The sequence below is a fragment of the Montipora foliosa genome, chromosome 4 (genome assembly GCF_036669935.1).
Source record: "Montipora foliosa isolate CH-2021 chromosome 4, ASM3666993v2, whole genome shotgun sequence".
Taxonomy (NCBI): domain Eukaryota; kingdom Metazoa; phylum Cnidaria; class Anthozoa; order Scleractinia; family Acroporidae; genus Montipora; species Montipora foliosa.
Window position 1 is genome coordinate 37719093 of NC_090872.1, and position 22500 is coordinate 37741592.

A 22500-nucleotide genomic window follows, 5' to 3' on the forward strand; every position below is an offset into this window, starting at 1 on the left:
CTACATACAATACACAAAAAATCCTAATGCAGGGATATTTGAATTGGGTACAACATTGAGTTAGCCGATTAGGTCTATTAAGCTTGTTCCTCAAAGCTCAAGCCGAGATGAGATGCTCTAAAACGCATCATCTTTTGATTTGTCTAAGGAAAAGTATGTGGCCTCATTAATGCATTCCAATTGACGACGACGATAGCCTGTAAATTGTGAACAGAGTTTGGTTATTATTAAAGAAAGGTTCCGCTGAGAAAATGGAGTGTGAAATGCTAGCTTTGAGATAAGAAGTCATGGGTTCGTGTACGTTCCAAGGACAATTTCTAACTCAGTGTAAATCGATTAGGGTCTCGTTCGATTGACCTCATTCCGGAATAAGAATACGTGGAGTAATGATTAAAACGTTATGTTTGGCGCGTTTCAAAGCAGCAAGAATAATAAAAATATGTTTAAAATAGCATTTTAGCAGATGTTTGACAATTTTAATGTGAATCTCCGTAAAAGGAAGGATTTCTAACTTATATTCCTATTCCGGAATACGGTCAATCGAACGCATCCTAAGCTTTCTCCTCGAAGATGAAGCCGAAATGAGATGCTGTAACATGCATCATCTTTTGATTTGTCTAGTGAGAACGATGCGACCTCATTAATGCGTTCCCCTCAACGTGATTATGCACAACCACGTACAATGATTGTCATGGAAGTCAAATTTCAACAAACCTCACCTGAACATCAATAAAACGTAAGGCACCGATGGGAGTTGAACCCATGACCAACTGAGCTACGGTACCTTGCACGTAAACGTACACAAACTGCCACTGAAGTTAAGCCTTGGGATTTGATCAACGTCCTTTCATAAACTTGAAAAGAACTGTGGCTCTCAAAGAACCATCTGTCATTTCGATCAAAGAAAGGAAGCTTAACGAAATATATTTCACCGCTCACCAGTACATCAAGTCGCTTTGAATAGTCAGTAAGTTTGCCTCCCGTGGCCTAATGGATAAGGCGTCGGCCTCCTACTGCAAAGGAAAGCCGAAGATTGCGGGTTCAAGTCCCGTCGGAGGTGTTTGGACTCACTCTTTCGCCACAAGGTGCACACCTTTGAAGTGAACTCTCCCTTTCCTTCCCAAATGGCGAGATTGAGAACGCCACCAAGTCAAAATTCGCCAAAGCGGAGCACCCTTCGTTTCGCCAAACTCGGACACCACCACTTCCCAGCATGCTTCAAGATCCGTAGTAACCAGCAGTCTCGGTCATAAAATTTCTATGAACTGGATGCCACGTATCAGTTCACCGATTCCCCCCTTTTCAAAGTTGTAGACAAAAGAGTAATGACCTTTTCCACGAATTCTCAAAGTATTATTGCGCGATCGTCATTGAAAAGGGGGGAAAAGGTTGCATTTATGGGTTGAGGTCACCATCTTTTTGGCTGGGGTTGAAACAGAATGGTACCCAATCCGAAGCTGTCTTTCTAACGGTCAGCCGGTGAAAGTACATCCATGTCGCCATGCTGATCTTCCTTCAAATACAAGTAATAATTGAGAACACCTGCAAAACTCTGCTTCGGCAAACTGATCAAAGCTTTTGGTGAGCGATAAAATGAATTTTGGTCATTCATTTTAAACGTTGAGTGCGAGATTGACGATGATAATCCTCAGGATTGGATCAACCTTTTTTCATAACCTCGAGTACACCTAATCGGCTAACTCAATGTTGAACTCAATTTAAATCTCTCGGGATTAAGATTCTTTGTGATGATATGGAAATACCTGGAGCAAACACTCAATTAGGCGATTGAGTCTATAGCACTGTAGTGTCATACTTGAGAAAGTGAGAAACTATGGTAACATATTGATTTAGAGAAATTGTATGGTAATATAGTCGAGAAAGTAGCTGTGCCTGTCTGTGTTCAAAGGAAGCTTTGACAATTGACATTAAAGCCGACACCAGAGTCGTTAAAATAAGCTTGCTCTCCCGGCGGGGATCGAACCCGCGACCTTCGCATTACTCCAGCACCTTAAGTGGCCGTTGCCAATACTGCTTATAAGTACGACGCTCTAACCTACTGTGCTACGGAGCTATGACATTTGTACTCGGAGTGGATTGTCCCCACGAACCACCAGGTGGCTTCCCGATGACCCTTCAATTGTCTTTCGAGTGTCCTTTCCCACGACACCCATAATAATAATAATACATAATAATAATATATAATAATAATAATTATAAAGTTCGGCAGTATCTCAGTATGATCAAGCCCGAAATGCCCGTATTTGAAGAACCGAACACAGGGTGGACTGCCTCACTGAGCCAGGTGCATACCCGTCTCATATGTTATTTAACGTTCCGCCAACACTTGGGTGAAGGAAGAAGCCCGGCTAGCTCAGTCGGTAGAGCATGAGACTCTTAATCTCAGGGTCGTGGGTTCGAGCCCCACGTTGGGCGGTGCATCTCTATTGCTGGCTTACTAAAACGCTCTTGTGTTCTTTTTGTATAAGTATCGGACGTTAGAACATCGACTTCAAAATCAAAAGTTAGAGCTGAAACTGAGCTAAAGCAACAGAAGTAATAACACTTGCGGTGCCAAACACAATTTCCACAAGTAATCGGATTTTGATGAATTTGACATGCAAGTTGGACAGCGGTTGAAGGGTCTATTTCTTTTGTTTGCCGTGTTCTGTTCTCTATTACGCGGCTTGATTTCTATTACGCGCCCTTAAATCAATCTTCGTTTGGCCCATTAACGACGTTGCACCTTTAGTTCGCCTCTTGGGATAGTCTTTATGAAGTCAAGAGTTGCAACCACAAGTAAAAATCAGACTTTTCCGAAATGGCAGCCTACTACTTGAAGTAACTCGTCGGTTTGTGTCCGCCTCTATGGAAGCGAGCACCCGTTGTGTTTTGCGAAATCGTAACCTGTCACAAAATGACATCACTAAAAAGGCGTTTGAAACTTTATATTAGAAGGGTGCAAAAGATGGACTACCATATAGCCTGTAAATTGTAAGCAGAACTTGGTTAAAGATAGGTTCAGCTCTGTCTGACGATGAAGTGTGAAATGCTAGCTTTAGAAGATGAGAAGTCATGGGTTCGTGTACATTCCAAGGCCAATTTCCAACTCAGACTAAATCGACAGACCTAATAGGCTACCTGTATCCAATTCAAACCCTTTTGGGAATAAAAAGGTTTGTTCCAGGTATTTCCATATCATTTAAATATGAATGCTACATACAATACACAAAAATCCTAATGCAGGGATATTTGAATTGGGTACAACATTGAGTTAGCCGATTAGGTCTATTAAGCTTGTTCCTCAAAGCTCAAGCCGAGATGAGATGCTCTAAAAACGCATCATCTTTTGATTTGTCTAAGGAAAAGTATGTGGCCTCATTAATGCATTCCAATTGACGACGACGATAGCCTGTAAATTGTGAACAGAGTTTGGTTATTATTAAAGAAAGGTTCCGCTACTGCAAAAGGAAAGCCGAAGATTGCGGGTTCAAGTCCCGTCGGAGGTGTTTGGACTCACTCTTTCGCCACAAGGTGCACACCTTTGAAAGAACTCTCCCTTTTCTTCCCAAATGGCGAGATTGAGAACGCCACCAAGTCAAAATTCGCCAAAGCGGAGCACCCTTCGTTCGCCAAACTCGGACACCACCACTTCCCAGCATTGCTTCAAGATCCGTAGTAACCAGCAGTCTCGGTCATAAATTTCTATGAAACTGGATGCCACGTATCAGTTCACCGATTCCCCCCTTTTCAAAGTTGTAGACAAAAAGAGTAATGACCTTTTCCACGAATTCTCAAAGTTATTGCGCGATCGTCATTGAAAAGGGGGGAAAAGGTTGCATTATGGGTTGAGGTCACCATCTTTTTGGCTGGGGTTGAAACAGAATGGTACCCAATCCGAAGCTGTCTTTCTAACAGGTCAGCCGGTGAAAGTACATCCATGTCGCCATGCTGATCTTCCTTCAAATACAAGTAATAATTGAGAACACCTGCAAAACTCTGCTTCGGCAAACTGATCAAAGCTTTTGGTGAGCGATAAAATGAATTTGGTCATTCATTTTAAACGTTGAGTGCGAGATTGACGATGATAATCCTCAGGATTTGATCAACCTTTTTTCATAACCTCGAGTACACCTAATCGGCTAACTCAATGTTGAACTCAATTTAAATCTCTCGGGATTAAGATTCTTTGTGATGATATGGAAATACCTGGAGCAAAACACTCAATTAGGCGATTGAGTCTATAGCACTGTAGTGTCATACTTGAGAAAGTGAGAAACTATGGTAACATATTGATTTAGAGAAATTGTATGGTAATATAGTCGAGAAAGTAGCTGTGCCTGTCTGTGTTCAAAGGAAGCTTTGACAATTGACATTAAAGCCGACACCAGAGTCGTTAAAATAAGCTTGCTCCCGGCGGGGATCGAACCCGCGACCTTCGCATTACTCCAGCACCTTAAGTGGCCGTTGCCAATACTGCTTATAAGTACGACGCTCTAACCTACTGTGCTACGGGAGCTATGACATTTGTACTCGGAGTGGATTGTCCCCCACGAACCACCAGGTGGCTTCCCGATGACCCTTCAATTGTCTTTCGAGTGTCCTTTCCCACGACACCCATAATAATAATAATAATAATAATAATAATAATAATAATTATAAATGTTCGGCAGTATCTCAGTATGATCAAGCCCGAAATGCCCGTATTTGAAGAACCGAACAGGGTGGATATGCCTCACTGAGCCCAGGCATACCCGTCTCATATTCTTATTTAACGTTCCGCCAACACTGTTGAAGGAAGAAGCCCGGCTAGCTCAGTCGGTAGAGCATGAGACTCTTAATCTCAGGGTCGTGGGTTCGAGCCCCACGTTGGGCGGTGCATCTCTATTGCTGGCTTACTAAACGCTCTTGTGTTCTTTTTGTATAAGTATCGGACGTTAGAACATCGACTTCAAATGCAAAAGTTAGAGCTGAAACTGAGCTAAAGCAACAGAAGTAATAACACTTGCGGTGCCAAACACAATTTCCACAAGTAATCGGATTTTGATGAATTTGACATGCAAGTTGGACAGCGGTTGAAGGGTCCTTTCTTTTGTTTGCCGTGTTCTTGTTCTATTACGCGGCTTGTTCTATTACGCGCCTTAAATCAAATCTTCGTTTGGCCCATTAACGACGTTGCACCTTTAGTTCGCCTCTTGGGATAGTCTTTATGAAGTCAAGAGTTGCAACCACAAGTAAAAATCAGACTTTTCCGAAATGGCAGCCTACTACTTGAAGTAACTCGTCGGTTGTGTCCGCCTCTATGGAAGCGAGCACCCGTTGTTTTTGCGAAATCGTAACCTGTCACAAAATGACATCACTAAAAGGGCGTTTGAAACTTTATATTAGAAGGGTGCAAAGATGGACGACCATAGCCTGTAAATTGTAAGCAGAACTTGGTTAAAGATAGGTTCAGCTCTGTCTGACGATGAAGTGTGAAATGCTAGCTTTAAGATGAGAAGTCATGGGTTCGTGTACATTCCAAGGCCAATTTCCAACTCAGACGAAATCGACAGACCTAATAGGCTACCTGTATCCAATTCAAACCCTTTTGGGAATAAAAGGTTTGTTCCAGGTATTTCCATATCATTTAAATATGAATGCTACATACAATACACAAAAAATCCTAATGCAGGGATATTTGAATTGGGTACAACATTGAGTTAGCCGATTAGGTCTATTAAGCTTGTTCCTCAAAGCTCAAGCCGAGATGAGATGCTCTAAAACGCATCATCTTTTGATTTGTCTAAGGAAAAGTATGTGGCCTCATTAATGCATTCCAATTGACGACGACGATAGCCTGTAAATTGTGAACAGAGTTTGGTTATTATTAAAGAAAGGTTCCGCTGAGAAAATGGAGTGTGAAATGCTAGCTTTGAGATAAGAAGTCATGGGTTCGTGTACGTTCCAAGGACAATTTCTAACTCAGTGTAAATCGATTAGGGTCTCGTTCGATTGACCTCATTCCGGAATAAGAATACGTGGAGTAATGATTAAAACGTTATGTTTGGCGCGTTTCAAAGCAGCAAGAATAATAAAAATATGTTTAAAATAGCATTTTAGCAGATGTTTGACAATTTTAATGTGAATCTCCGTAAAAGGAAGGATTTCTAACTTATATTCCTATTCCGGAATACGGTCAATCGAACGCATCCTAAGCTTTCTCCTCGAAGATGAAGCCGAAATGAGATGCTGTAACATGCATCATCTTTTGATTTGTCTAGTGAGAACGATGCGACCTCATTAATGCGTTCCCCTCAACGTGATTATGCACAACCACGTACAATGATTGTCATGGAAGTCAAATTTCAACAAACCTCACCTGAACATCAATAAAACGTAAGGCACCGATGGGAGTTGAACCCATGACCAACTGAGCTACGGTACCTTGCACGTAAACGTACACAAACTGCCACTGAAGTTAAGCCTTGGGATTTGATCAACGTCCTTTCATAAACTTGAAAAGAACTGTGGCTCTCAAAGAACCATCTGTCATTTCGATCAAAGAAAGGAAGCTTAACGAAATATATTTCACCGCTCACCAGTACATCAAGTCGCTTTGAATAGTCAGTAAGTTTGCCTCCGTGGCCTAATGGATAAGGCGTCGGCCTCCTACTGCAAAAGGAAAGCCGAAGATTGCGGGTTCAAGTCCCGTCGGAGGTGTTTGGACTCACTCTTTCGCCACAAGGTGCACACCTTTGAAAGAACTCTCCCCTTTTCTTCCCAAATGGCGAGATTGAGAACGCCACCAAGTCAAAATTCGCCAAAGCGGAGCACCCTTCGTTCGCCAAACTCGGACACCCACACTTCCCAGCATTGCTTCAAGATCCGTAGTAACCAGCAGTCTCGGTCATAAATTTCTATGAAACTGGATGCCACGTATCAGTTCACCGATTCCCCCCTTTTCAAAGTTGTAGACAAAAAGAGTAATGACCTTTTCCACGAATTCTCAAAGTTATTGCGCGATCGTCATTGAAAAGGGGGGAAAAGGTTGCATTATGGGTTGAGGTCACCATCTTTTTGGCTGGGGTTGAAACAGAATGGTACCCAATCCGAAGCTGTCTTTCTAACAGGTCAGCCGGTGAAAGTACATCCATGTCGCCATGCTGATCTTCCTTCAAATACAAGTAATAATTGAGAACACCTGCAAAACTCTGCTTCGGCAAACTGATCAAAGCTTTTGGTGAGCGATAAAATGAATTTGGTCATTCATTTTAAACGTTGAGTGCGAGATTGACGATGATAATCCTCAGGATTTGATCAACCTTTTTTCATAACCTCGAGTACACCTAATCGGCTAACTCAATGTTGAACTCAATTTAAATCTCTCGGGATTAAGATTCTTTGTGATGATATGGAAATACCTGGAGCAAAACACTCAATTAGGCGATTGAGTCTATAGCACTGTAGTGTCATACTTGAGAAAGTGAGAAACTATGGTAACATATTGATTTAGAGAAATTGTATGGTAATATAGTCGAGAAAGTAGCTGTGCCTGTCTGTGTTCAAAGGAAGCTTTGACAATTGACATTAAAGCCGACACCAGAGTCGTTAAAATAAGCTTGCTCCCGGCGGGGATCGAACCCGCGACCTTCGCATTACTCCAGCACCTTAAGTGGCCGTTGCCAATACTGCTTATAAGTACGACGCTCTAACCTACTGTGCTACGGGAGCTATGACATTTGTACTCGGAGTGGATTGTCCCCCACGAACCACCAGGTGGCTTCCCGATGACCCTTCAATTGTCTTTCGAGTGTCCTTTCCCACGACACCATAATAATAATAATAATAATAATAATAATAATAATAATAATAATTATAAATGTTCGGCAGTATCTCAGTATGATCAAGCCCGAAATGCCCGTATTTGAAGAACCGAACAGGGTGGATATGCCTCACTGAGCCCAGGCATACCCGTCTCATATTGTTATTTAACGTTCCGCCAACACTGGTGAAGGAAGGAGCCCGGCTAGCTCAGTCGGTAGAGCATGAGACTCTTAATCTCAGGGTCGTGGGTCGAGCCCCACGTTGGGCGGTGCATCTCTATTGCTGGCTTACTAAACGCTCTTGTGTTCTTTTTGTATAAGTATCGTAGGACGTTTCCAGGGACATCGAACATCTTCAAATGCAAAAGTTAGAGCTGAAACTGAGCTAAAGCAACAGAAGTAATAACACTTGCGGTGCCAAACACAATTTCCACAAGTAATCGGATTTTGATGAATTTGACATGCAAGTTGGACAGCGGTTGAAGGGTCCTTTCTTTTGTTTGCCGTGTTCTTGTTCTATTACGCGGCTTGTTCTATTACGCGCCTTAAATCAAATCTTCGTTTGGCCCATTAACGACGTTGCACCTTTAGTTCGCCTCTTGGGATAGTCTTTATGAAGTCAAGAGTTGCAACCACAAGTAAAAATCAGACTTTTCCGAAATGGCAGCCTACTACTTGAAGTAACTCGTCGGTTGTGTCCGCCTCTATGGAAGCGAGCACCCGTTGTTTTTGCGAAATCGTAACCTGTCACAAAATGACATCACTAAAAGGGCGTTTGAAACTTTATATTAGAAGGGTGCAAAGATGGACGACCCATAGCCTGTAAATTGTAAGCAGAACTTGGTTAAAGATAGGTTCAGCTCTGTCTGACGATGAAGTGTGAAATGCTAGCTTTAAGATGAGAAGTCATGGGTTCGTGTACATTCCAAGGCCAATTTCCAACTCAGACGAAATCGACAGACCTAATAGGCTACCTGTATCCAATTCAAACCCTTTTGGGAATAAAAAAGTTTGTTCCAGGTATTTCCATATCATTTAAATATGAATGCTACATACAATACACAAAAAATCCTAATGCAGGGATATTTGAATTGGGTACAACATTGAGTTAGCCGATTAGGTCTATTAAGCTTGTTCCTCAAAGCTCAAGCCGAGATGAGATGCTCTAAAACGCATCATCTTTTGATTTGTCTAGGGAAAAGTATGTGGCCTCATTAATGCATTCCAATTGACGACGACGATAGCCTGTAAATTGTGAACAGAGTTTGGTATTATTAAAGAAAGGTTCCGCTGAGAAAATGGAGTGTGAAATGCTAGCTTTGAGATAAGAAGTCATGGGTTCGTGTACGTTCCAAGGACAATTTCTAACTCAGTGTAAATCGATTAGGGTCTCGTTCGATTGACCTCATTCCGGAATAAGAATACGTGGAGTAATGATTAAAACGTTATGTTTGGCGCGTTTCAAAGCAGCAAGAATAATAAAAATATGTTTAAAATAGCATTTTAGCAGATGTTTGACAATTTTAATGTGAATCTCCGTAAAAGGAGGATTTCTAACTTATATTCCTATTCCGGAATACGGTCAATCGAACGCATCCTAAGCTTTCTCCTCGAAGATGAAGCCGAAATGAGATGCTGTAACATGCATCATCTTTTGATTTGTCTAGTGAGAACGATGCGACCTCATTAATGCGTTCCCCTCAACGTGATTATGCACAACCACGTACAATGATTGTCATGGAAGTCAAATTTCAACAAACCTCACCTGAACATCAATAAAACGTAAGGCACCGATGGGAGTTGAACCCATGACCAACTGAGCTACGGTACCTTGCACGTAAACGTACACAAACTGCCACTGAAGTTAAGCCTTGGGATTTGATCAACGTCCTTTCATAAACTGAAAAGAACTGTGGCTCTCAAAGAACCATCTGTCATTTCGATCAAAGAAAGGAAGCTTAACGAAATATATTTTCACCGCTCACCAGTACATCAAGTCGCTTTGAATAGTCAGTAAGTTTGCCTCCGTGGCCTAATGGATAAGGCGTCGGCCTCCTACTGCAAAAGGAAAGCCGAAGATTGCGGGTTCAAGTCCCGTCGGAGGTGTTTGGACTCACTCTTTCGCCACAAGGTGCACACCTTTGAAAGAACTCTCCCTTTTCTTCCCAAATGGCGAGATTGAGAACGCCACCAAGTCAAAATTCGCCAAAGCGGAGCACCCTTCGTTCGCCAAACTCGGACACCACCACTTCCCAGCATTGCTTCAAGATCCGTAGTAACCAGCAGTCTCGGTCATAAATTTCTATGAAACTGGATGCCACGTATCAGTTCACCGATTCCCCCCTTTTCAAAGTTGTAGACAAAAAGAGTAATGACCTTTTCCACGAATTCTCAAAGTTATTGCGCGATCGTCATTGAAAAGGGGGGAAAAGGTTGCATTATGGGTTGAGGTCACCATCTTTTTGGCTGGGGTTGAAACAGAATGGTACCCAATCCGAAGCTGTCTTTCTAACAGGTCAGCCGGTGAAAGTACATCCATGTCGCCATGCTGATCTTCCTTCAAATACAAGTAATAATTGAGAACACCTGCAAAACTCTGCTTCGGCAAACTGATCAAAGCTTTTGGTGAGCGATAAAATGAATTTGGTCATTCATTTTAAACGTTGAGTGCGAGATTGACGATGATAATCCTCAGGATTTGATCAACCTTTTTTCATAACCTCGAGTACACCTAATCGGCTAACTCAATGTTGAACTCAATTTAAATCTCTCGGGATTAAGATTCTTTGTGATGATATGGAAATACCTGGAGCAAAACACTCAATTAGGCGATTGAGTCTATAGCACTGTAGTGTCATACTTGAGAAAGTGAGAAACTATGGTAACATATTGATTTAGAGAAATTGTATGGTAATATAGTCGAGAAAGTAGCTGTGCCTGTCTGTGTTCAAAGGAAGCTTTGACAATTGACATTAAAGCCGACACCAGAGTCGTTAAAATAAGCTTGCTCCCGGCGGGGATCGAACCCGCGACCTTCGCATTACTCCAGCACCTTAAGTGGCCGTTGCCAATACTGCTTATAAGTACGACGCTCTAACCTACTGTGCTACGGGAGCTATGACATTTGTACTCGGAGTGGATTGTCCCCCACGAACCACCAGGTGGCTTCCCGATGACCCTTCAATTGTCTTTCGAGTGTCCTTTCCCACGACACCCATAATAATAATAATAATAATAATAATAATAATAATTATAAATGTTCGGCAGTATCTCAGTATGATCAAGCCCGAAATGCCCGTATTTGAAGAACCGAACAGGGTGGATATGCCTCACTGAGCCCAGGCATACCCGTCTCATATTGTTATTTAACGTTCCGCCAACACTGGTGAAGGAAGGAGCCCGGCTAGCTCAGTCGGTAGAGCATGAGACTCTTAATCTCAGGGTCGTGGGTTCGAGCCCCACGTTGGGCGGTGCATCTCTATTGCTGGCTTACTAAACGCTCTTGTGTTCTTTTTGTATAAGTATCAATTTTGTTTTTTCGTAGAGTATCAACTTGATAGATTTCCAGGGAGTCACGGACGTTAGAACATCGACTTCAAATGCAAAAGTTAGAGCTGAAACTGAGCTAAAGCAACAGAAGTAATAACACTTGCGGTGCCAAACACAATTTCCACAAGTAATCGGATTTTGATGAATTTGACATGCAAGTTGGACAGCGGTTGAAGGGTCCTTTCTTTTGTTTGCCGTGTTCTTGTTCTATTACGCGGCTTGTTCTATTACGCGCCTTAAATCAAATCTTCGTTTGGCCCATTAACGACGTTGCACCTTTAGTTCGCCTCTTGGGATAGTCTTTATGAAGTCAAGAGTTGCAACCACAAGTAAAAATCAGACTTTTCCGAAATGGCAGCCTACTACTTGAAGTAACTCGTCGGTTGTGTCCGCCTCTATGGAAGCGAGCACCCGTTGTTTTTGCGAAATCGTAACCTGTCACAAAATGACATCACTAAAAGGGCGTTTGAAACTTTATATTAGAAGGGTGCAAAGATGGACGACCATAGCCTGTAAATTGTAAGCAGAACTTGGTTAAAGATAGGTTCAGCTCTGTCTGACGATGAAGTGTGAAATGCTAGCTTTAAGATGAGAAGTCATGGGTTCGTGTACATTCCAAGGCCAATTTCCAACTCAGACGAAATCGACAGACCTAATAGGCTACCTGTATCCAATTCAAACCCTTTTGGGAATAAAAAGGTTTGTTCCAGGTATTTCCATATCATTTAAATATGAATGCTACATACAATACACAAAAAATCCTAATGCAGGGATATTTGAATTGGGTACAACATTGAGTTAGCCGATTAGGTCTATTAAGCTTGTTCCTCAAAGCTCAAGCCGAGATGAGATGCTCTAAAAACGCATCATCTTTTGATTTGTCTAAGGAAAAGTATGTGGCCTCATTAATGCATTCCAATTGACGACGACGATAGCCTGTAAATTGTGAACAGAGTTTGGTTATTATTAAAGAAAGGTTCCGCTGAGAAAATGGAGTGTGAAATGCTAGCTTTGAGATAAGAAGTCATGGGTTCGTGTACGTTCCAAGGACAATTTCTAACTCAGTGTAAATCGATTAGGGTCTCGTTCGATTGACCTCATTCCGGAATAAGAATACGTGGAGTAATGATTAAAACGTTATGTTTGGCGCGTTTCAAAGCAGCAAGAATAATAAAAATATGTTTAAAATAGCATTTTAGCAGATGTTTGACAATTTTAATGTGAATCTCCGTAAAAGGAAGGATTTCTAACTTATATTCCTATTCCGGAATACGGTCAATCGAACGCATCCTAAGCTTTCTCCTCGAAGATGAAGCCGAAATGAGATGCTGTAACATGCATCATCTTTTGATTTGTCTAGTGAGAACGATGCGACCTCATTAATGCGTTCCCCTCAACGTGATTATGCACAACCACGTACAATGATTGTCATGGAAGTCAAATTTCAACAAACCTCACCTGAACATCAATAAAACGTAAGGCACCGATGGGAGTTGAACCCATGACCAACTGAGCTACGGTACCTTGCACGTAAACGTACACAAACTGCCACTGAAGTTAAGCCTTGGGATTTGATCAACGTCCTTTCATAAACTTGAAAAGAACTGTGGCTCTCAAAGAACCATCTGTCATTTCGATCAAAGAAAGGAAGCTTAACGAAATATATTTCACCGCTCACCAGTACATCAAGTCGCTTTGAATAGTCAGTAAGTTTGCCTCCGTGGCCTAATGGATAAGGCGTCGGCCTCCCTACTGCAAAAGGAAAGCCGAAGATTGCGGGTTCAAGTCCCGTCGGAGGTGTTTGGACTCACTCTTTCGCCACAAGGTGCACACCTTTGAAAGAACTCTCCCTTTTCTTCCCAAATGGCGAGATTGAGAACGCCACCAAGTCAAAATTCGCCAAAGCGGAGCACCCTTCGTTCGCCAAACTCGGACACCACCACTTCCCAGCATTGCTTCAAGATCCGTAGTAACCAGCAGTCTCGGTCATAAATTTCTATGAAACTGGATGCCACGTATCAGTTCACCGATTCCCCCCTTTTCAAAGTTGTAGACAAAAAGAGTAATGACCTTTTCCACGAATTCTCAAAGTTATTGCGCGATCGTCATTGAAAAGGGGGGAAAAGGTTGCATTATGGGTTGAGGTCACCATCTTTTTGGCTGGGTTGAAACAGAATGGTACCCAATCCGAAGCTGTCTTTCTAACAGGTCAGCCGGTGAAAGTACATCCATGTCGCCATGCTGATCTTCCTTCAAATACAAGTAATAATTGAGAACACCTGCAAAACTCTGCTTCGGCAAACTGATCAAAGCTTTTGGTGAGCGATAAAATGAATTTGGTCATTCATTTTAAACGTTGAGTGCGAGATTGACGATGATAATCCTCAGGATTTGATCAACCTTTTTTCATAACCTCGAGTACACCTAATCGGCTAACTCAATGTTGAACTCAATTTAAATCTCTCGGGATTAAGATTCTTTGTGATGATATGGAAATACCTGGAGCAAAACACTCAATTAGGCGATTGAGTCTATAGCACTGTAGTGTCATACTTGAGAAAGTGAGAAACTATGGTAACATATTGATTTAGAGAAATTGTATGGTAATATAGTCGAGAAAGTAGCTGTGCCTGTCTGTGTTCAAAGGAAGCTTTGACAATTGACATTAAAGCCGACACCAGAGTCGTTAAAATAAGCTTGCTCCCGGCGGGGATCGAACCCGCGACCTTCGCATTACTCCAGCACCTTAAGTGGCCGTTGCCAATACTGCTTATAAGTACGACGCTCTAACCTACTGTGCTACGGGAGCTATGACATTTGTACTCGGAGTGGATTGTCCCCCACGAACCACCAGGTGGCTTCCCGATGACCCTTCAATTGTCTTTCGAGTGTCCTTTCCCACGACACCCATAATAATAATAATAATAATAATAATAATAATAATTATAAATGTTCGGCAGTATCTCAGTATGATCAAGCCCGAAATGCCCGTATTTGAAGAACCGAACAGGGTGGATATGCCTCACTGAGCCCAGGCATACCCGTCTCATATTGTTATTTAACGTTCCGCCAACACTGGTGAAGGAAGAAGCCCGGCTAGCTCAGTCGGTAGAGCATGAGACTCTTAATCTCAGGGTCGTGGGTTCGAGCCCCACGTTGGGCGGTGCATCTCTATTGCTGGCTTACTAAACGCTCTTGTGTTCTTTTTGTATAAGTATCGGACGTTAGAACATCGACTTCAAATGCAAAAGTTAGAGCTGAAACTGAGCTAAAGCAACAGAAGTAATAACACTTGCGGTGCCAAACACAATTTCCACAAGTAATCGGATTTTGATGAATTTGACATGCAAGTTGGACAGCGGTTGAAGGGTCCTTTCTTTTGTTTGCCGTGTTCTTGTTCTATTACGCGGCTTGTTCTATTACGCGCCTTAAATCAAATCTTCGTTTGGCCCATTAACGACGTTGCACCTTTAGTTCGCCTCTTGGGATAGTCTTTATGAAGTCAAGAGTTGCAACCACAAGTAAAAATCAGACTTTTCCGAAATGGCAGCCTACTACTTGAAGTAACTCGTCGGTTGTGTCCGCCTCTATGGAAGCGAGCACCCGTTGTTTTTGCGAAATCGTAACCTGTCACAAAATGACATCACTAAAAGGGCGTTTGAAACTTTATATTAGAAGGGTGCAAAGATGGACGACCATAGCCTGTAAATTGTAAGCAGAACTTGGTTAAAGATAGGTTCAGCTCTGTCTGACGATGAAGTGTGAAATGCTAGCTTTAGATGAGAAGTCATGGGTTCGTGTACATTCCAAGGCCAATTTCCAACTCAGACGAAATCGACAGACCTAATAGGCTACCTGTATCCAATTCAAACCCTTTTGGGAATAAAAAGGTTTGTTCCAGGTATTTCCATATCATTTAAATATGAATGCTACATACAATACACAAAAAATCCTAATGCAGGGATATTTGAATTGGGTACAACATTGAGTTAGCCGATTAGGTCTATTAAGCTTGTTCCTCAAAGCTCAAGCCGAGATGAGATGCTCTAAAACGCATCATCTTTTGATTTGTCTAAGGAAAAGTATGTGGCCTCATTAATGCATTCCAATTGACGACGACGATAGCCTGTAAATTGTGAACAGAGTTTGGTTATTATTAAAGAAAGGTTCCGCTGAGAAAATGGAGTGTGAAATGCTAGCTTTGAGATAAGAAGTCATGGGTTCGTGTACGTTCCAAGGACAATTTCTAACTCAGTGTAAATCGATTAGGGTCTCGTTCGATTGACCTCATTCCGGAATAAGAATACGTGGAGTAATGATTAAAACGTTATGTTTGGCGCGTTTCAAAGCAGCAAGAATAATAAAAATATGTTTAAAATAGCATTTTAGCAGATGTTTGACAATTTTAATGTGAATCTCCGTAAAAGGAAGGATTTCTAACTATATTCCTATTCCGGAATACGGTCAATCGAACGCATCCTAAGCTTTCTCCTCGAAGATGAAGCCGAAAGAGATGCTGTAACATGCATCATCTTTTGATTTGTCTAGTGAGAACGATGCGACCTCATAATGCGTTCCCCTCAACGTGATTATGCACAACCACGTACACATGATTGTCATGGAAGTCAAATTTCAACAAACCTCACCTGAACATCAATAAAACGTAAGGCACCGATGGGAGTTGAACCCATGACCAACTGAGCTACGGTACCTTGCACGTAAACGTACACAAACTGCCACTGAAGTTAAGCCTTGGATTTGATCAACGTCCTTTCATAAACTTGAAAAGAACTGTGGCTCTCAAAGAACCATCTGTCATTTCGATCAAAGAAAGGAAGCTTAACGAAATATATTTCACCGCTCACCAGTACATCAAGTCGCTTTGAATAGTCAGTAAGTTTGCCTCCTGGCCTAATGGATAAGGCGTCGGCCTCCTTACTGCAAAAGGAAAGCCGAAGATTGCGGGTTCAAGTCCCGTCGGAGGTGTTTGGACTCACTCTTTCGCCACAAGGTGCACACCTTTGAAAGAACTCTCCCTTTTCTTCCCAAATGGCGAGATTGAGAACGCCACCAAGTCAAAATTCGCCAAAGCGGAGCACCCTTCGTTCGCCAAACTCGGACCACCACACTTCCCAGCATTGCTTCAAGATCCGTAGTAACCAGCAGTCTCGGTCATAAATTTCTATGAAACTGGATGCCACGTATCAGTTCACCGATTCCCCCCTTTTCAAAGTTGTAGACAAAAAGAGTAATGACCTTTTCCACGAATTCTCAAAGTTATTGCGCGATCGTCATTGAAAAGGGGGGAAAAGGTTGCATTATGGGTTGAGGTCACCATCTTTTTGGCTGGGGTTGAAACAGAATGGTACCCAATCCGAAGCTGTCTTTCTAACAGGTCAGCCGGTGAAAGTACATCCATGTCGCCATGCTGATCTTCCTTCAAATACAAGTAATAATTGAGAACACCTGCAAAACTCTGCTTCGGCAAACTGATCAAAGCCTTTGGTGAGCGATAAAATGAATTTGGTCATTCATTTTAACGTTGAGTGCGAGATTGACGATGATAATCTCAGGATTTGATCAACCTTTTTCATAACCTCGAGTACACCTAATCGGCTAACTCAATGTTGAACTCAATTTAAATCTCTCGGGATTAAGATTCTTTGTGATGATATGGAAATACCTGGAGCAAAACACTCAATTAGGCGATTGAGTCTATAGCACTGTAGTGTCATACTTGAGAAAGTGAGAAACTATGGTAACATATTGATTTAGAGAAATTGTATGGTAATATAGTCGAGAAAGTAGCTGTGCCTGTCTGTGTTCAAAGGAAGCTTTGACAATTGACATTAAAGCCGACACCAGAGTCGTTAAAATAAGCTTGCTCCCGGCGGGGATCGAACCCGCGACCTTCGCATTACTCCAGCACCTTAAGTGGCCGTTGCCAATACTGCTTATAAGTACGACGCTCTAACCTACTGTGCTACGGGAGCTATGACATTTGTACTCGGAGTGGATTGTCCCCCACGAACCACCAGGTGGCTTCCCGATGACCCTTCAATTGTCTTTCGAGTGTCCTTTCCCACGACACCCATAATAATAATAATAATAATAATAATAATAATTATAAATGTTCGGCAGTATCTCAGTATGATCAAGCCCGAAATGCCCGTATTTGAAGAACCGAACAGGGTGGATATGCCTCACTGAGCCCAGGCATACCCGTCTCATATTGTTATTTAACGTTCCGCCAACACTGGTGAAGGAAGGAGCCCGGCTAGCTCAGTCGGTAGAGCATGAGACTCTTAATCTCAGGGTCGTGGGTTCGAGCCCCACGTTGGGCGGTGCATCTCTATTGCTGGCTTACTAAACGCTCTTGTGTTCTTTTGTATAAGTATCAATTTTGTTTTTCGTAGAGTATCAACTTGATAGATTTCCAGGGAGTCACGGACGTTAGAACATCGACTTCAATGCAAAAGTTAGAGCTGAAACTGAGCTAAAGCAACAGAAGTAAAACACTTGCGGTGCCAAACACAATTTCCACAAGTAATCGGATTTTGATGAATTTGACATGCAAGTTGGACAGCGGTTGAAGGGTCCTTTCTTTGTTTGCCGTGTTCTTGTTCTATTACGCGGCTTGTTCTATTACGCGCCTTAAATCAAATCTTCGTTTGGCCCATTAACGACGTTGCACCTTTAGTTCGCCTCTTGGGATAGTCTTTATGAAGTCAAGAGTTGCAACCACAAGTAAAAATCAGACTTTTCCGAAATGGCAGCCTACTACTTGAAGTAACTCGTCGGTTGTGTCCGCCTCTATGGAAGCGAGCACCCGTTGTTTTTGCGAAATCGTACCTGTCACAAAATGACATCACTAAAAGGGCGTTTGAATCTTTATATTAGAAGGGTGCAAAGATGGACGACCATAGCCTGTAAATTGTAAGCAGAACCTGGTTAAAGATAGGTTCAGCTCTGTCTGAAGATGAAGTGTGAAATGCTAGCTCTAAGATGAGAAGTCATGGGTTCGTGTACATTCCAAGGCCAATTTCCAACTCAGACGAAATCGACAGACCTAATAGGCTACCTGTATCCATTCAAACCCTTTTGGGAATAAAAAGGTTTGTTCCAGGTATTTCCATATCATTAAATGTGAATGCTACATACAACACACAAAAAATCCTAATGCAGGGATATTTGAATTGGGTACAACATTGAGTTAGCCGATTAGGTCTATTAAGCTTGTTCCTCAAAGCTCAAGCCGAGATGAGATGCTCTAAAACGCATCATCTTTTGATTTGTCTAAGGAAAAGTATGTGGCCTCATTAATGCATTCCAATTGACGACGACGATAGCCTGTAAATTGTGAACAGAGTTTGGTTATTATTAAAGAAAGGTTCCGCTGAGAAATGGAGTGTGAAATGCTAGCTTTGAGATGAGAAGTCATGGGTTCGTGTACGTTCCAAGGCAATTTCTAACTCAGTGTAAATCGATTAGGTCTCGTTCGATTGACCTCATTCGGAATAAGAATACGTGGAGTAATGATTAAAACGTTATGTTTGGCGCGTTTCAAAGCAGCAAGAATAATAAAAATATGTTTAAAATAGCATTTTAGCAGATGTTTGACATTTTAATGTGAATCTCCGTAAAAGGAAGGATTTCTAACTTATATTCCTATTCCGGAATACGGTCAATCGAACGCATCCTAAGCTTTCTCCTCGAAGATGAAGCCGAAATGAGATGCTGTAACATGCATCATCTTTTGATTTGTCTAGTGAGAACGATGCGACCTCATTAATGCGTTCCCCTCAACGTGATTATGCACAACCACGTACAATGATTGTCATGGAAGTCAAATTTCAACAAACCTCACTGACATCAATAAAACGTAAGGCACCGATGGGAGTTGAACCATGACCAACTGAACGCACGGTACCTTGCACGTAAACGTACACCACTGCCCACTGAAGTTAAGCCTTGGATTTTGATCAACGTCCTTTCATAAACTTGAAAAGCACTGTGGCTCTCAAAGAACCATCTGTCTATTTCGATCAAAGAAAGGAAGCTTAACGAAATATATTTCACCGCTCACCAGTACATCAAGTCGCTTTGAATAGTCAGTAAGTTTGCCTCCGTGGCCTAATGGATAAGGCGTCGGCCTCCTACTGCAAAAGGAAAGCCGAAGATTGCGGGTTCAAGTCCCGTCGGAGGTGTTTGGACTCACTCTCTCGCTACAAGGTGCACACCTTTGAAAGAACTCTCCCTTTTCTTCCCAAATGGCGAGATTGAGAACGCCACCAAGTCAAAATTCGCCAAAGCGGAGCACCCTTTGTTCGCCAAACTCGGACACCACTACTTCCCAGCGTTGCTTCAAGATCCGTAGTAACCAGCAATCTCGGTCATAAATTTCTATGAAACTGGATGCCACGTATCAGTTCACCGATTTCCCCCTTTTCAAAGTTGTAGACAAAAAGAGTAATGACTTTTTCCACGAATTCTCAAAGTTATTGCGCGATCGTCATTGAAAAGGGGGGAAAGGTTGCATTATGGGTTGAGGTCACCATCTTTTCGGCTGGGGTTGAAACAGAATGGTACCCAATCCGAAGCTGTCTTTCCAACAGGTCAGCCGGTGAAAGGACATCCGTGTCGCCGTGCTGATCTTCCTTCAAATACAAGTAATAGTTGAGAACACCTGCAAAACTCGGCTTCGGCAAAGTGATGAAAGCTTTTGGTGAGCGATAACTGAATTTGGTCATTCATTTTAACGTTGAGTGCGAGATTGACGATGATAATCCTCAGGATTTGATCAACCATTTTTCATAACCTCGAGTAGACCTAAGCGGCTAACTCAATGTTGAACCCAATTTAAATCTCTCGGGATTAAGATTTTTTGTGATGATATGGAAATACCTGGAGCAAAACACTCAATTAGCCCATTGAGTCTATAGCACTATAGTGTCATACTTGAGAAAGTGAGAAACTATGGTAACATATTGATTTAGAGAAATTGTATGGTAATATAGTCGAGAAAGTAGCTGTGCCTGTCTGTGTTCAAAGGAAGCTTTGACAATTGACATTAAAGCCGACACCAGAGTCGTTAAAATAAGCTTGCTCACGGGGGGATCGAACCCGCGACCTTCGCATTACTCCAGCACCTTAAGTGGCCGTTGCCAATACTGCTTATAAGTACGACGCTCTAACCTAGTGTTCTACGGGAGCTATGACATTTGTACTCGGAGTGGATTGTCCCCCACGAACCACCAGGTGGCTTCCCGATGACCCTTCAATTGTCTTTCGAGTGTCCTTTCCCACGACACCCATAATAATAAAAATAATAATAATAATAATAATAATAATAATAATAATATAATAATAATAATAATAATTATAAATGTTCGGCAGTATCTCAGTATGATCAAGCCCGAAATGCCCGTATTTGAAGAACCGAACAGGGTGGATATGCCTCACTGAGCCCAGGCATACCCGTCTCATATTGTTATTTAACGTTCCGCCAACACTGGTGAAGGAAGGAACCGGCTAGCTCAGTCGGTAGAGCATGAGACTCTTAATCTCAGGGTCGTGGGTTCGAGCCCCACGTTGGGGGTGCATCTCTATTGCTGGCTTACTAAACGCTCTTGTGTTTCTTTTTGTATAAGTATCAATTTTGTTTTTTTCGTAGAGTATCAACTTGATAGATTTCCAGGGAGTCACGGACGTTAGAACATCGACTTCAAATGCAAAAGTTAGAGCTGAAACTGAGCTAAAGCAACAGAAGTAATAACACTTGCGGTGCCAAACACAATTTCCACAAGTAATCGGATTTTGATGAATCTGACATGCAAGTTGGACAGCGGTTAGCGGTTGAAAAGTCCTTTCTTTTGTTTGCCGTGTTCTAGTTCTATTACGCGGCTTTGCTGCCTTAAATCAAATCTTCGTTTGGCCCATTAACGACGTTGTACCTTTAGTTCGCCTCTTGGGATAGTCTTTATGAAGTCAAGAGCTGCAACCACAAGTAAAAATCAGACTTTTCCGAAATGGCAGCCTACTACTTGAAGTAACTCGTCGGTTGTGTCCGCCTCTATGGAAGCGAGCACCCGTTGTTTTTGCGAAATCGTAACAGAGTTTGGTTATTATTAAAGAAAGGTTCCGCTGAGAAAATGGAGTGTGAAATGCTAGCTTTGAGATAAGAAGTCATGGGTTCGTGTACGTTCCAAGGACAATTTCCAACTCAGTGTAAATCGATTAGGGTCTCGTTCGATTGACCTCATTCCGGAATAAGAATACGTGGAGTAATGATTAAAACGTTATGTTTGGCGCGTTTCAAAGCAGCAAGAATAATAAAAATATGTTTAAAATAGCATTTTAGCAGATGTTTGACAATTTTAATGTGAATCTCCGTAAAAGAAAGGATTTCTAACTTATATTCCATATATTCCTATTCCGGAATACGGTCAATCGAACGCATCCTAAGCTTTCTCCTCGAAGATGAAGCCGAAATGAGATGCTGTAACATGCATCATCTTTTGATTTGTCTAGTGAGAACGATGCGACCTCATTAATGCGTTCCCCTCAACGGGATTATTATGCACAACCACGTACAATGATTGTCATGGAAGTCAAATTTCAACAAACGTCACCTGAACATCAATAAAACGTAAGGCACCGATGGGAGTTGAACCCATGACCAACTGAACCACGGTACCTTGCACGTAAACGTACACAAACTGCCACTGAAGTTAAGCCTTGGGATTTGATCAACGTCCTTTCATAAACTTGAAAAGCACTGTGGCTCTCAAAGAACCATCTGTCATTTCGATCAAAGAAAGGAAGCTTAACGAAATATATTTCACCGCTCACCAGTACATCAACGCTTTGAATAGTCACTAAGTTTGCCTCCGTGGCCTAATGGATAAGGCGTCGGCCTCCTACTGCAAAAGGAAAGCCGAAGATTGCGGGTTCAAGTCCCGTCGGAGGTGTTTGGACTCACTCTTTCGCCACAAGGTGCAAACCTTTGAAAGAACTCTCCCTTTTCTTCCCAAAATGGCCGAGATTGAGAACGCCACCAAGTCAAAATTCGCCAAAGCGGCAGCACCCTTCGTTCGCCAAACTCGGCACCACTACTTCCCAGCGTTGCTTCAAGATCCGTAGTAAC

At 42.2% G+C, this 22500-nt stretch overlaps 18 non-coding genes across 18 annotated transcripts; 13 read left to right on the forward strand and 5 right to left on the reverse strand.

The window, feature by feature from the left end:
* The first annotated feature begins 975 nt into the window (after nt 1-975).
* Trnar-ccu (transfer RNA arginine (anticodon CCU)) lies at nt 976-1060 on the forward strand. The gene is given in 2 exon segments: nt 976-1013; nt 1025-1060. It is a non-coding gene; the product is annotated as a tRNA-Arg (tRNA).
* Nucleotides 1061-2363: 1303 nt separating this feature from the next.
* On the forward strand, nt 2364-2436 carry Trnak-cuu (transfer RNA lysine (anticodon CUU)). The gene has a single exon. It is a non-coding gene; the product is annotated as a tRNA-Lys (tRNA).
* Nucleotides 2437-4408: 1972 nt separating this feature from the next.
* On the reverse strand, nt 4409-4519 carry Trnai-uau (transfer RNA isoleucine (anticodon UAU)). The gene is made up of 2 exons: nt 4482-4519; nt 4409-4444 (listed from the first exon to the last, which is right to left on the reverse strand). It is a non-coding gene; the product is annotated as a tRNA-Ile (tRNA).
* Nucleotides 4520-4803: 284 nt separating this feature from the next.
* Nucleotides 4804-4876, forward strand: Trnak-cuu (transfer RNA lysine (anticodon CUU)). The gene has a single exon. It is a non-coding gene; the product is annotated as a tRNA-Lys (tRNA).
* A 1741-nt stretch (nt 4877-6617) lies between these two features.
* On the forward strand, nt 6618-6702 carry Trnar-ccu (transfer RNA arginine (anticodon CCU)). Its single transcript is given in 2 exon segments — nt 6618-6654; nt 6667-6702. It is a non-coding gene; the product is annotated as a tRNA-Arg (tRNA).
* A 900-nt stretch (nt 6703-7602) lies between these two features.
* Nucleotides 7603-7713, reverse strand: Trnai-uau (transfer RNA isoleucine (anticodon UAU)). Its single transcript has 2 exons — nt 7676-7713; nt 7603-7638 (listed from the first exon to the last, which is right to left on the reverse strand). It is a non-coding gene; the product is annotated as a tRNA-Ile (tRNA).
* Nucleotides 7714-8002: 289 nt separating this feature from the next.
* Trnak-cuu (transfer RNA lysine (anticodon CUU)) lies at nt 8003-8074 on the forward strand. Its single transcript has one exon. It is a non-coding gene; the product is annotated as a tRNA-Lys (tRNA).
* A 1752-nt stretch (nt 8075-9826) lies between these two features.
* On the forward strand, nt 9827-9911 carry Trnar-ccu (transfer RNA arginine (anticodon CCU)). The gene is given in 2 exon segments: nt 9827-9863; nt 9876-9911. It is a non-coding gene; the product is annotated as a tRNA-Arg (tRNA).
* Nucleotides 9912-10810: 899 nt separating this feature from the next.
* On the reverse strand, nt 10811-10921 carry Trnai-uau (transfer RNA isoleucine (anticodon UAU)). The gene is made up of 2 exons: nt 10884-10921; nt 10811-10846 (listed from the first exon to the last, which is right to left on the reverse strand). It is a non-coding gene; the product is annotated as a tRNA-Ile (tRNA).
* Nucleotides 10922-11202: 281 nt separating this feature from the next.
* Trnak-cuu (transfer RNA lysine (anticodon CUU)) lies at nt 11203-11275 on the forward strand. Its single transcript has one exon. It is a non-coding gene; the product is annotated as a tRNA-Lys (tRNA).
* Nucleotides 11276-13068: 1793 nt separating this feature from the next.
* Nucleotides 13069-13154, forward strand: Trnag-ccc (transfer RNA glycine (anticodon CCC)). Its single transcript is given in 2 exon segments — nt 13069-13105; nt 13119-13154. It is a non-coding gene; the product is annotated as a tRNA-Gly (tRNA).
* Nucleotides 13155-14052: 898 nt separating this feature from the next.
* Trnai-uau (transfer RNA isoleucine (anticodon UAU)) lies at nt 14053-14163 on the reverse strand. Its single transcript has 2 exons — nt 14126-14163; nt 14053-14088 (listed from the first exon to the last, which is right to left on the reverse strand). It is a non-coding gene; the product is annotated as a tRNA-Ile (tRNA).
* Nucleotides 14164-14444: 281 nt separating this feature from the next.
* Nucleotides 14445-14517, forward strand: Trnak-cuu (transfer RNA lysine (anticodon CUU)). The gene has a single exon. It is a non-coding gene; the product is annotated as a tRNA-Lys (tRNA).
* Nucleotides 14518-17236: 2719 nt separating this feature from the next.
* Nucleotides 17237-17347, reverse strand: Trnai-uau (transfer RNA isoleucine (anticodon UAU)). Its single transcript has 2 exons — nt 17310-17347; nt 17237-17272 (listed from the first exon to the last, which is right to left on the reverse strand). It is a non-coding gene; the product is annotated as a tRNA-Ile (tRNA).
* A 278-nt stretch (nt 17348-17625) lies between these two features.
* On the forward strand, nt 17626-17698 carry Trnak-cuu (transfer RNA lysine (anticodon CUU)). The gene has a single exon. It is a non-coding gene; the product is annotated as a tRNA-Lys (tRNA).
* Nucleotides 17699-19476: 1778 nt separating this feature from the next.
* On the forward strand, nt 19477-19561 carry Trnar-ccu (transfer RNA arginine (anticodon CCU)). Its single transcript is given in 2 exon segments — nt 19477-19513; nt 19526-19561. It is a non-coding gene; the product is annotated as a tRNA-Arg (tRNA).
* Nucleotides 19562-20879: 1318 nt separating this feature from the next.
* Trnak-cuu (transfer RNA lysine (anticodon CUU)) lies at nt 20880-20954 on the forward strand. Its single transcript has one exon. It is a non-coding gene; the product is annotated as a tRNA-Lys (tRNA).
* Nucleotides 20955-22239: 1285 nt separating this feature from the next.
* On the forward strand, nt 22240-22324 carry Trnar-ccu (transfer RNA arginine (anticodon CCU)). The gene is given in 2 exon segments: nt 22240-22276; nt 22289-22324. It is a non-coding gene; the product is annotated as a tRNA-Arg (tRNA).
* The last annotated feature ends 176 nt before the right edge of the window (nt 22325-22500 follow it).